This window comes from Uloborus diversus, chromosome 6 (assembly GCF_026930045.1).
Source record: "Uloborus diversus isolate 005 chromosome 6, Udiv.v.3.1, whole genome shotgun sequence".
Classification (NCBI taxonomy): Eukaryota; Metazoa; Arthropoda; class Arachnida; order Araneae; family Uloboridae; genus Uloborus; species Uloborus diversus.
The window spans coordinates 42,446,775-42,459,278 of NC_072736.1; the positions used below are offsets into that span (position 1 = coordinate 42,446,775).

Here is a 12,504-nt window from a genome sequence, read left to right on the forward strand (position 1 = left end):
TTCTCCAACGGTCGTTGTAAATTTACAGTAAAATCTCGTTCATCCGGTCTCTTTTTATCCGAATCTCCAGTTTATCCATATCAAATTGTGTAGAGTTGCAAATAAATAATATTCATTTAAATGATAACTTTAAATTTTAATAGCAAGAACGGAACAATTAATGCACTAAATATTTGCTTTTTATTTGGATCAAATGTAGAACTATAAATGATGAAGTGTTTGCCAGAAACGATCTCATGTAAATTTATTACAGAACGTTTTTTTTTTTTTTTTTTTTTTTGTAATAAAAGATAAGTCTGCTTATTTAAGAATCTGTTTCATTCATGTCCTATATTACTGGGATTATCCGAATATTCGTGCATCCGTATTGCCTTTGGTCCCAGTTAGTCTTGATAAACGAGGTTTTACTGTAGTTGTAAATGATTTCCCCCAGGGTTTATCGTATCAGATAGCAGGTTTCTGTGTAACACCCCAAAATATATACATCTTTCATTTGAAGTGCACGGACTTCCTCATTATCACACGTCATAATAATGTACTCTTGTGAATTCAGCATCTATTCCTCTTCACATTTTCAGTTAAACTGTCATCTGTTTTGAATAATGCTTCTGATGAAATGGCAGTTGAAGAGAAGTCTGCATCGGCAGTGTCACTGAAAAATTAAATATTAATTTACCGTTGAAACATAAAGATACTGAGACAGTTTAATTTTATGAAATTAGTGGAAAGTATTTAGAAAAAAAAAAAAACAATTTTTATCCTATTTGCTCGAGGTTTTTCAAACCTTTTTTTTTTCTTTTTGCGAATCGGTTTCTATCTTTTAAAAATAGTATCTCAAAATTCTATAAAAATAAAAAATAAAAAAAACATCGGAAGTCTACTTCAGGCCTGTAAGTTTTTCTCCACCAAGAGCCTTTTTTACTTGCCTGGTTTTTTTTTTTTTTCAGATGCTCCTACATCTAATGATTAGAAGAAATTATTACATTTGTGAGAATTTTCGAATCTCATCATGTTTACATACACGTTGTGACGTGTACTAAATCTATTTTGACCTTTTTAAAAAATGTATCTGCACATGCGTGTGTACGATTTTGTGGTCAGTCTTGCTCAAAAACTGGTGCATTGAAAATACAGGGTGTCCGAGAAGTCTTTAACACATTTCAAACATTCGGTAAAAAAAAAAAAAAATAAGCGAGATAGAAAAAGTAAAATTAAATTACATTTATTACCTCACATAGTAAAGTTTTTTTTAAACGTATCAATACACCTCGATGTGGAGCCTTTTCGTCGCACGAAGAATATCCATCCTATAACCAATTTCTGACCAAGTTCGTTGTAGCATTGATTCTGTAACTTGTGAGATTGCAGCTGTAATGCGATGTTTAAAGAACTGAAATGTTGTGCACTTTGGTGGAATACACAGTGTCTTTGACGAATCCCCAAAGAAAGAAAGCGGTGGCCACTGGATGGGACCGTCCGATCCACCTGTTTCGGAATTCTCGATTTAAAAATTCCCGCTCCCAATTTTGCATTGCAATTTTGCGGCCAATTTTGCATTAAAAAAACTTTACTATATGAGGTAATAAATGTAATTTAATTTTACTTTCTATCTCGTTTATTTATTTTTTTTAACGAATTTTTGAAATGTGTCAAAGACTTCTCGGACACCCTGTATATCTGAGCAAAATTTGGTATACATATGCCCCCTATATTTGAATTACTACTATTTTTGTTTTAGCGCTAACTGCTTCAGAGGAAAGCAATCGAAGGAAAGCAATAAGCTTTACTGCGGTGTCTCAAGAATGCAAGAATTCGGACAAAACTTGGTCGGTTGGCTCAGAGCGTAAAAGTTCTAGTTCCATTTTTTAGGAGGAAAACACGTTTATGAAGAAGAAAATCGTCTTCCTTTAGTTTTTCCGTGCGCAGTAAGAATTGTCTTTTTTGCCATGCATTGCATAGTGATGCAACAAAAAATTGATTTCATAGGCAAGAGCCCGTCAGTGCTAGACCTACGTCATAGTATAAAGGACAAAAAAATTTCTACGTAAGCATCTCGCAGCAGATAAGAAAGGTTCCCTATTATTTAATCTGAGTCGCGCAGGCTTTGGCAGGAAACAGGTAGCAAAAGGTGTATCAAAAACTAAACATCATCGAGTCATTCCATGTCAGTGACCTCGTCGCCACCACCCGACTTACTCCGATTGGAACGAAATGTTATAGAGATGCAGACATGATTTTGAAACTAACCCATACAAATTTTCAGCTTTCAAAACCCAAATCCCAAAGATCTAGAATGAATAAAATTAAAGGGCTCCAAAATGGTGAATCAGCTTTGTGAAACGAATTGCCATGTTTAGGCTACTCCCCCATCGGAGGCCATTTTGGAGACCACATTTTTTTTTTCTTTTTGAGGTGTCCTCCTCATGATTTGTGTCTTGAAAACTGAAAATTTGCATAGTTTATTTCAAAGGCATGTCTGCAACTTTCTAAAACGTCCTCCAAGTGAACTTTGCTTACCTGCCTTGATGTGCTTAAAAAGCTCTTGGGCCTTTATATATTGATGTAGGTTTGGCACTCATGTGTCCTTGGACTAAAAAACTGATGGTTTTTTCTTTTTTTTTTCCCACACTCAATTAGTCACTTGACGTAGGTATCAAGAGGAGGACAATGCTCTCAAAATGTGTCGCCGAAGTCGGTGTACATCAACCCGCCGCAGGCGGCTATATAAAATTCAAGGTCATTTGTGTATATCTGCTTTGAAATGGCTTCGAAGCTTACCTTTATACACTTCGTTTTCTTATCATCATTTTCCCTCCGAATTGAACAGAGCATCCGGAATAAAAATGCAAGCAGGATAATGAAAAATATACCAAGCAAAACACCACCTTGAAAAAGGAAATCTTAAGCAAGCAATTTATTATACATTTATTTTATAGATAAACAGCAAAAAAAATATATAATGGGAAATTTGATATGTTTTATTCTACTTTTCCGTTTTTTTTTTTTTTTAAAGCTGGGCAGAAAGCTTAATACATGGCAGTGGCGCTCGTTACTATGGGCCAGGTGGGCCGGGCCCACCCGACAAAATAGTGCATAATTAGATTATTTAAAAATGTCTTTTGTGTTTCAGTTTTAAATAAAATCAGGGCATGAAACTGATTTTAAATTTCTAGCACTCTGTTAATCGCTAATATAAGAAAAAAAAAAGTGTTCCTTTTCTATCAAATAGCGACAGCGCTTTAAGAATAATTCTTTAGGCTTTTTTAACGGCGGCCCACAACTTAACCAACTGCGAACATTAAATCAAAGTAACGAAAGCGGCAAGCGACATCACCGCGAACGATGCGTATGTGCATGGGCCGGCTCCATTCCTGCCCCTCGAAAAATATCTTAATTCAATAGCAATAGTAGAAGTAATGGGAGAAATGTGTCTCGTCTCGTGTCGCTTATACCAAGTTTCAGTGAGGCTATGGGCAGAATTTTCGGAGCCCACCCCACGGGGAAAGGAAAAGATCTCTCATCGCTTTCTCTTTCTCTCCCTCTCTTGATTTATTAATCCATTTTTTCCTTCTCTTTAATCTTAAACAGCTGTTAGTATGAGGTACTGAGGTTTACAATATTTTGGGTTCCCACTCATTTCATTACATGGGATGTCCATTTTAATTCGTTTATTTTTCTTTATGGAACTTAGAGCGCATTCTCGAAATTTCTGAATAGACATTTTATTTTCGAAAAGGCGTTTGCCATTTTTTAAGTTTCAGTTTGAATTTAGGTTCAGTTGGTTTTCAGTGTCGTGCTAATATAATAAGAATTTAAATTTTTGAATTAAAAGCTGCACCTAAAATAATCTTCATTGGGTGAGATTTTTTCAATTTTCTTATAAGCTATGATATTTGGTTAAAGTAATAAGTCTTAATCGTGTTGGCCTTATTATCATACCTTCTCTACGCTAGCGTATTCTATCGCTTAGCAAACCTAAATTATTACACAATAAAAATTAAAAGTAATTTAAATTTCTTATAAAAAGAATATATTGGTAATTAAGTAAACTGTTTCTAGAAAAATTAGTTACCAGTTTCGTAATTTGATATATATGAGGCAGTGAGAAGCAAAGGGATGTAAGTGGCAAAATTAAAAATTTGGAGATAACCTGTACAAATGGTAGGTGAACCTTTCCTCTGTCTTAGGGCAAGAGATAGCACTAGTAGCCCTGGTAGGTGCTGCTCTACAGAATGATTTAGAAAAAAAAATCTATGAAAGATTACCTAGGAAATTATCTTTAAACGCGTTTTACTCAAAACTTGAAAATGTTCACTTACATCCTTTTGCTTCTCCACTATCTCATATAATAACGAAACATGTTAAAGTGAAAGTTAATGCTGCTGCATGATCCCAGTCACAATCTAATTTTTGCTATTCTGTATGGGAAAAAGGAGGGGAGGGGGCTTATTGGTCTTCATTGCCTTATTATTTGGCACGCCCACCTTAGTTTTCTTCATTTTACCTGTTTTCCTTTTTCTTGAGAAAACTTTATACAATCGTCAGAGGCAACCTGACCTTTTGGGATGGGAGGAGAGTGGTTGAGTTCTCAATTCACAAAATGAAACTCCGAACTTCACCGAATGATATAAATAAAGCATGCACACATACTAAAACATAATTAGAAGATAAATTAGGCCTGAAAAGCTATATGAACTCCAAATTTGCCAATTAAAGAAACTTTTGGGAGGCCACAATGACCTCTATCAGGGCGCCCCTGATAACAGCGGGCCCACCCACCAAATTAAGCCACGAGCCACCACTGATACATGGTATAAATAATATTAATTAAAATCAAGTAAGCATAAAAATAGGTATGGGTTTAAATTACAGAAAATGTGTGTCTGTCAGTTCGTCGATGCGTCTGCTCTCTCCCCATCATTTTTGAGAGAATAGTCCTGTTCGAACAAACTTTATTTTGATCAAACATATCTCGGCTAGGGTCCCTTCTTTTCGTATTTCATTCTTTGGTTTGACAATTTTTCCGTTCAATTTGCAACAGTGCAAAAATAATTTAACATTGGTCTGTACGGGGAAATTTAAGGATATCAAGACTCGGTTTCTAATAATGCGCATGAAAACATAGATGCATTTATGCCACAACAAAATCACTATTTAAGTAACAACTTAAAATTCACCTAATAAATTGGGTATTTTTAAAATTTTTTGTTGTTAACATCATGATTACGTATTGCATATTGTTAGCTGGCTAGAATATTAGGCTAAATTACTGAGTTTGAAATATTCCTAATAGAAGCTCACGACTGAAGTGAACCCACGACTGAAAAATGACGCATAACAATTACAGAAAATGAATTTGGTACCAATTTTATACTATCAATTAGTTTTTTAAGATGAGAGAAGTACATTTTACTTTTCTTTTTTAAGTCAGTGTCAAATGTTTAGAAGGTATATTTGAAATTATATTCCAATTTTTAAGTACTAGATTGTTTGACTCCGGAACTGCAAAAGCGTTTTCTTTGGAATTTGAAACTTTGGCACAATACTTGTTCTCCTAACATATGTCGCGTCTCTTGTTAGTACAACGTAGGAGCGGTGAAATTTACTCTATACTGTAAATGCATTCAGTTGGGCGATATTGCAATGTAATATCAAGAAAATGGTAAAAAAAGTTGATTTTAAAAGAAAATCCATTGCTTTTCCTTTAGAGAACTAAAAACGTTTCCAAACTAGAAACTTTGGACCCTCATTACGGCCGAACTAGGGCCTATGCAGTCAAACCTCTTTATCTGGACTGATATCTTGTGGGTTTTGACCTAAATCTAGAATTTCGCGCAGATCCGTGACCCTCAAGGTCGTGCCGTTTCGTAGTAAGTTTAAATTAACTACCGATTGAGATTCAATAATGTAGTTTTTTATCTATGTGTCCTAAGATCTTACACGCAAAAAAAAAAAAAAAAAAGAATGTGGGGATGCATCAGTTTAACGTCCGGCTTCTATCTCTTAGCAGGAAACCACATGACAGTTATGGAAAACATCTTTTCACACGATTCGTAGATGGATGCAAACGTTAAAATTGTGTGAAAAATTTCTCGCCAAGTCGTGTTATGGCGCCGGATATTTTGAAAACATTTCCCTTTTACATGGTGCGATCCGAAAGTAATGAGCCTTCGTTTAGAAACACAGATTTATTGAGCTGATAGGTACAACTGCCTAATAGTCTAAAAAACAGGCACCTCCTGCAGCACTACACTTCTGAAGGCGGCTTTTCCATGACTCAAAGGCATGCCTGAAGTCCTGTTTCGAGATATCTGCAAGGGCTACCTTGACATAAACTTGGATGTCCTCGATGGAGTCAAAAAGTTCCCTTTTTAGCGCTGATTTCAATACTGGAAACAAGAAGAAGTCAGGAGGCCACAAGCCCGGACTGTAGGAAGGTTAGGGCAACACGGGAGAGTTGACTCAAACCTTCTTCAGTCAGAACTCTCGGCACAAGTTTCGTGCAGAATTTTCGCATGTCCAACTTCTCCGTATAACAATGCGTTGCACAGTTGTTTCCGATAAGTTCAGAGCTTTTGCTACTTGGTAGAGACTCAAACACCATTCCGTGTTCAAAATTCACACACACGTTGCATATTTACGTCAGTACGGGACGAGGACGGGCGTCCAGACTGGGGTTCGTCAACAATCACTTAAAGGCCTTACGAAAGGCATCGTGCGACTTTTCTACTTGGGAATAAGACAAACACTCAGTCCCAAACGCCTGCTGAAGCATTGCGAACGTTGGGGAAGGAAACCGGAAGCAAAATTTAATCTCTTTGTGTGGCTCTGACGAACTTTCCATATCGCCATGTCACGTACCACCGTATTGGGGTTACTGTTAAAGCTGATGGTACCGCTCCGAAAGCTGGGAGGCAACTGACCTGTGTTTCGCTGTAAAGCCAACAACCCCCACCACCGTCGCTGTCAATCTGAGCGTGCTGCGAGGTGTGCATGCGTTAGTATAACTCGAGGCTCATTACTTTTGGATCGCACCATGTATACGTATTTTTTTCAACAAGACGGTCCGAGTAATTTAAAATTGATTGATTTTTTTTGTGTATAACTTTTGATTTTGTACAAAGTACGAACAGAAGTCAGTGTCTGACAGCTCTGCTATAATATGATATTATGTTATAATAGATTTTTTTTGTCTATACTGTCTGGTTGTTTCTTATCAGCTCCGTTCAATCCTTAAATTTCAATACATCCTTTTGATTTCCTTTCTACCAACAAGGAGCAATGCAACTTTTTTTTTTTTTTTGAAAATCATCTTCGCTCTATGCATATTTTTCTCCACTTGAAATATTTTAAGTGATAGAGTTCATTTTAGAACAAATGTGGGGGAAATAAACAGAAATGAAAACGGTTGACTTACAAATGAATATGCCTTCAGCATGCTCTTCTTTTCGTCTATCGGTAGGCATTTTTTCCACTGAAAAAATAAATAAAAAAGACTTGTATTGAATAAGACATCCGTTTTTGAACTTCTTTTGTGTTTTGTGAGACATTATAAATGTTAACAAACACCACACTATTAAATCGACTTTAAATATTGTGCAAAGAAGCTCATCATTATTAATGTCTCTTTATTGTCATTAATTCGTTTCAAAACGTTTGCCTTGGTTGTGAAAAATCTAGATTTATAAATCTGAATGAGCTTATTTACGTATTTATTCATTTACTTTTTAAATTATTCATTATTTTCTTCATTAGCTAAAAATTCGCATTATAAAACACGTGAAAAGGAACAGATTTTCCGGCAAGAAATATTGTCACGAAAATTATTATGAATGTTTTTAGGCTAAAAAGTATATTTTAGTCTTAAAACAAAAATTTTCAAAACTGTATTCTGCTCAGTATGATGCATGCATTATGTAAATCTTTAGCAAATGATGCTCCTGCCTTATTGTATATTAGGTTTACAAAAACCATTCGTCAAATATTAATTTTGGAAATATGAACTGGAAAAAAAAGAGTTTGAATGAAGACTAATACTCACAGATGGAATGTTCAGCTGTTTTCAGTAAAAAAAATCAGCTTAATGTTTGACAGAATTGCGTCTTCACGGAAATGTGTCTGGAAAAAAAATAAATAAATAATATTTATAAAATCATATTCTTAATCTCTCTCTCTCTCCCCCCCTCCGTATTTCGTAGATAGCAGTTTAAAAAGAACTTTTTCCTTACAAATCTACATTCTGAAAATGAGAGCATTTTTTCCCCCTGCTGTTGCAATAAATTATGACTGTGAGAAAGGTTTCAGAAAATGTATTACAAGGTTTCATCCTTACTAACTTTAATTGCATTTAGTTACATTGTTTTGAAAATTAAATAATGTTTTTAATTCTACAAAGATGTACTTACCGCTTTTGGTGGAAATAATTTTGCTTAATTGTGAGGGGGGGACAGCAATGCAGTGAACTAATTAAAATACACCCTATAACACAAAAAAAAGAAAAAAATATTATATTAATTTGATTTTTTGGCATCTTGAATTCAAATTATGTTTTTCGCAATCACGAGCGTGTGTGTGTATGAATGCACGTGTGTGTTTGTGTAGGCGCATGTGTGTGGGTGCATGTGTGTGCGTGTTGTGTATGCAGTGCTGTGTGTGTACGCGCGTGTGTGTAGGCGCATGTGTGTGTGTTTGTGTAGACGCATGTGTGTGGGTGCATGTTAGTGTGTGTTGTGTATGCAATGCTGTGTGTGTACGCGTGTGTGTGTAGGCGTTCGCGTGTGTGTATGTAGGCATATGTGTTTGTGTCTGTGTGCAGGCATGAGTGTGTGTTTGTGTCTGTGCGCAAGCATGAGTGTGTGTACGTGTTTGTAGGCGTGTGTGTTTGTAGAATATGGACGCAACCTGGAGACGGTTTTCGCAAGAGGAACAGCATCGTGAGGCCGGTCGACGCGACGGTGGTGCTGGCAGAGGGTGCTGGTGGGAAAATAAGATCAGCGTAACATCAAAAACAGTCAAGTGAGAACAATAAGCAATCGTGATTGCTCAAAAAATCGACGCACCAAGAAAGATTTGTCACAATGATGTAAAATTTTACAGACGTGAGTACATCATCCTCATATATATAATAGCCGATGATCGAGTAACGCACGTGTTTCAACAATGAAACTCGCGCCACGGCATGATAATTTGATAATATGTTCTGGTAATGTTTTGTGTTGTAACATGTGTTGGCACTCATGGCGGGGCTCCCAGGAACCATTTTTAACAGGACAATGATCAGTCACACACAGCAAAATGGACACAGGATTTTTTTTTCTAAGTTATGATCTTCTCTGGTATACACAATCGGATCGAGCATAGCTGTGATCGCTTAGGACGGTAAGTTGGGCCGTCTGCGAATTTGATTGAATTAGTGGCGTGTTCAGAGTAACTGGTAAGAGAAGACATAAGGCAACTTACGAGACTGCTATACCTCAATGCTCGCCTGCATTACCTCATACATTTGCACTAGAGATGGCTCAACAGAGTGCAAAAACCTCCATTTATGTCTGATTTTTCCAATAACAAATGATTATTTTGCCATCGTTTTATAACCACTTATATCCAAGGGCGGATCTAGAAATGCGTCAAGGAGGGGAAGTTGTTTTTTAACTAACCTCTTATTACGTATCCGATTCATACATGCTTAATGAGGGGGGGGGGGGAGGCTGCCACAGCATTTTTATCTAAAGCAACTAAAGTATAGAAATTTAGCTAAGGAAGTTCCTGTACCTATTTTCCTTTTTCGTAGAAAAGAGGTTTAGGATTTCAATTCGGAAAAATTGCTAGTGCAAGGTCGCCTCAAGAGAGGGGCGATCACTCCCATCGCACCTCCCTTGTATCCGTCCTTGCTTAAAATCAATGTTGTGCTAAAGGTTATAAAATTTTGATTCATTCTGACAACTCCATCGAAGAGCGTCGATTTCTTTTGTTATAGAATGTAACTTCAGTTACAATTGAATAGCTTTTTGTTAAAAGGGTGAAAGTCAACTAACAAACCATGATGACTTACGTCCTTTAAACAAAAAGCGATTCAATTCAGCGATCCACCAAGCCAAGTGAGTACTTAATGGCTTTGTAGTAAAACCTTCGTTTCATATGCTGGAGGTCGTGGGTTCAATTCCCACTAGTGTCTTGGATTTTATTTCCTCACTATGGGCTGTAAATCTTTCTTGTGTTGTCTTCTCTAAAATAAATAAATAAATAAATAAATAAAATAAAATAAGTGTTTCTCGAGGCAATGGCACCTTATCCTTCCGTAGCGTTTTTTTAACTACAGACACGACACCAAGGATGGCAAAAAACTCTAAATCTTTTCCTCGTATTATCAGAAAAAAGGTTTGAGAGTACACGTTTTTTAACAAACTATTTAATATGAGAAAAGGACTTTTTTAATATGAAGTATATAAACAATAGTCTTAATCCTTCCTTTATTCCTTGCGGAGCCTTTTTTTTTTCTATAATCAATAATTTAACAATCTTAGACCAAATTGTTTTTTTTTTTTTTTTTTGAGCAATCACGATTGCTTATTGTTCTTACTTGACTGTTTTTGGCGTTACGCTGATTTTATTTTCCCACCAGCATCCTCTGCCAGCACCACCGTCGCGTCGATCGACCTCACGATGCTGCTCCTCTAGCGAAAACCGTCTCCAGGTTGCGTCCATATCCTACACACACACACGCATGCATACACACAAACACACACTCACACACGCATACACACATACCCACCCATACACACATACCCACACACTCATGCCTGCACACAGACACAAACACACGCACCTACACACTGACACACTCACACATACCCACACACACACTTACACACACACATACACGCCTGCACACAGACACAAACACACGCACCTACACACACACACACATACCCCCACACATACACATATATACACACACATACCCACATACACACACATGCCTGCACACAGACACAAACACACGCACCTACACACAGACACACTCACACTCACACATACCCACACACACACATGCCTGCACACATACCCACACACACACTTACACACAAACACATACACGCCTGCACACAGACACAAACACACGCACCTACACACACATACATATATATACACACACATACCCACATACACACACATGCCTGCACACAGACACAAACACACACGCCTACATACACGCATTCCCGCCCACACACACACTCACACATGTCTGCACACGCGCAAAAATCACGTGATTGCGAAAAACATAATTTGAATTCAAGATGTGAAAATTCAAATTCAAATTTTTTTTTTTAATTTTTTTTGTGCAATCACGATTGCTTATTGTTCTCACTTGACTATTTTTGATGTTACGCTGATTTTATTTTCCCACCAGCACCCTCTGCCAGCACTGCCGTCGCGTCGACCGGCGTCACGATGTTGCGAAAACCGTCTCCAGGTTGCGTCCATATCCTACACACACATGCATACACACACACGCCTACACACTCATGCCTGCGCACAGAAACAAACACATATGCCTACATACACACACACGAACGCGTACGCACACAGCACTGCATGCACAACACGCACACACATGCATACATACACACATATACATGCACCCACATACATGCGCCTACACAAACACACACGCTCGTGATTGCGAAAAACATAATTTGAATTCAAGATGCCAAAAATTCAAATTAATATATATATATATATATATATATATATATATATATATATATATTCACTGCTTAACCATTTGAGCAAATGCTCAAGATACCGTTTTTGTTCACAAGGGAAGAAAATACTCTGGTTAGACAACTTGATGAAGTCGTGAAGTGAAAAAAGTTTATATCTCATTTAATAAGGTCATTATTTGAGATTTATTTCAGTGCAATGAATATCGGTTTTGCTCACAGCAGATAGAGGAAGATTTAGCAGTTTTGGATTCGGTAGCCTTGTAGCCATGATCGTTTTCAGTAACTAAAGTCTGTAGCATGTGACTACTAAAAAATCTGCAAAAGGAAAATAAAACATAAAGGAAGTTAGGGTGATCCGCCAGTAATTGACCATTCAGTAGAAGCTTCTATCAGCTCTATTCAATTTCTCATGAAAAATCACAAAAAAAAAAAAAAAAACTGAAAATTTTCTACGTTTCAAGGAAATAATCAGGATTAACAATATAGTTAATCTTTTTTTATTTTAATTGTTGTTACTATGTTCTGTTAACTTGGTTTGTTCTTGTGTGTTCGGCTGTAATCTTGCAACTCAATTTTCATCCACTTTCTGTGATTGGATTATTTTGAAGTTTTGTATGTAACCTCTAACCCAATGGCAATGCAATATTCAAAAATAAAAATTAATTAATTAACAATTAGTTGTTAGTTAATTCCGATTTTATTAACTTGGTTTGGTTCTTGTCTGTTCGAGTGGAATCTTGCAACTCAAGTTTCACCCACTTCCCGTGATCAGATTCTT

The 12,504-nt window shown here is 36.7% G+C and overlaps 1 long non-coding RNA gene across 1 annotated transcript; it reads right to left on the reverse strand.

The window, feature by feature from the left end:
• Positions 1 to 264: 264 nt before the first annotated feature.
• On the reverse strand, positions 265 to 8,163 carry LOC129224460 (uncharacterized). Its single transcript, XR_008580693.1, has 4 exons — positions 8,042 to 8,163; positions 7,418 to 7,474; positions 2,779 to 2,885; positions 265 to 652 (listed from the first exon to the last, which is right to left on the reverse strand). It is a non-coding gene; the product is annotated as an uncharacterized LOC129224460 (long non-coding RNA).
• Positions 8,164 to 12,504: the final 4,341 nt, after the last annotated feature.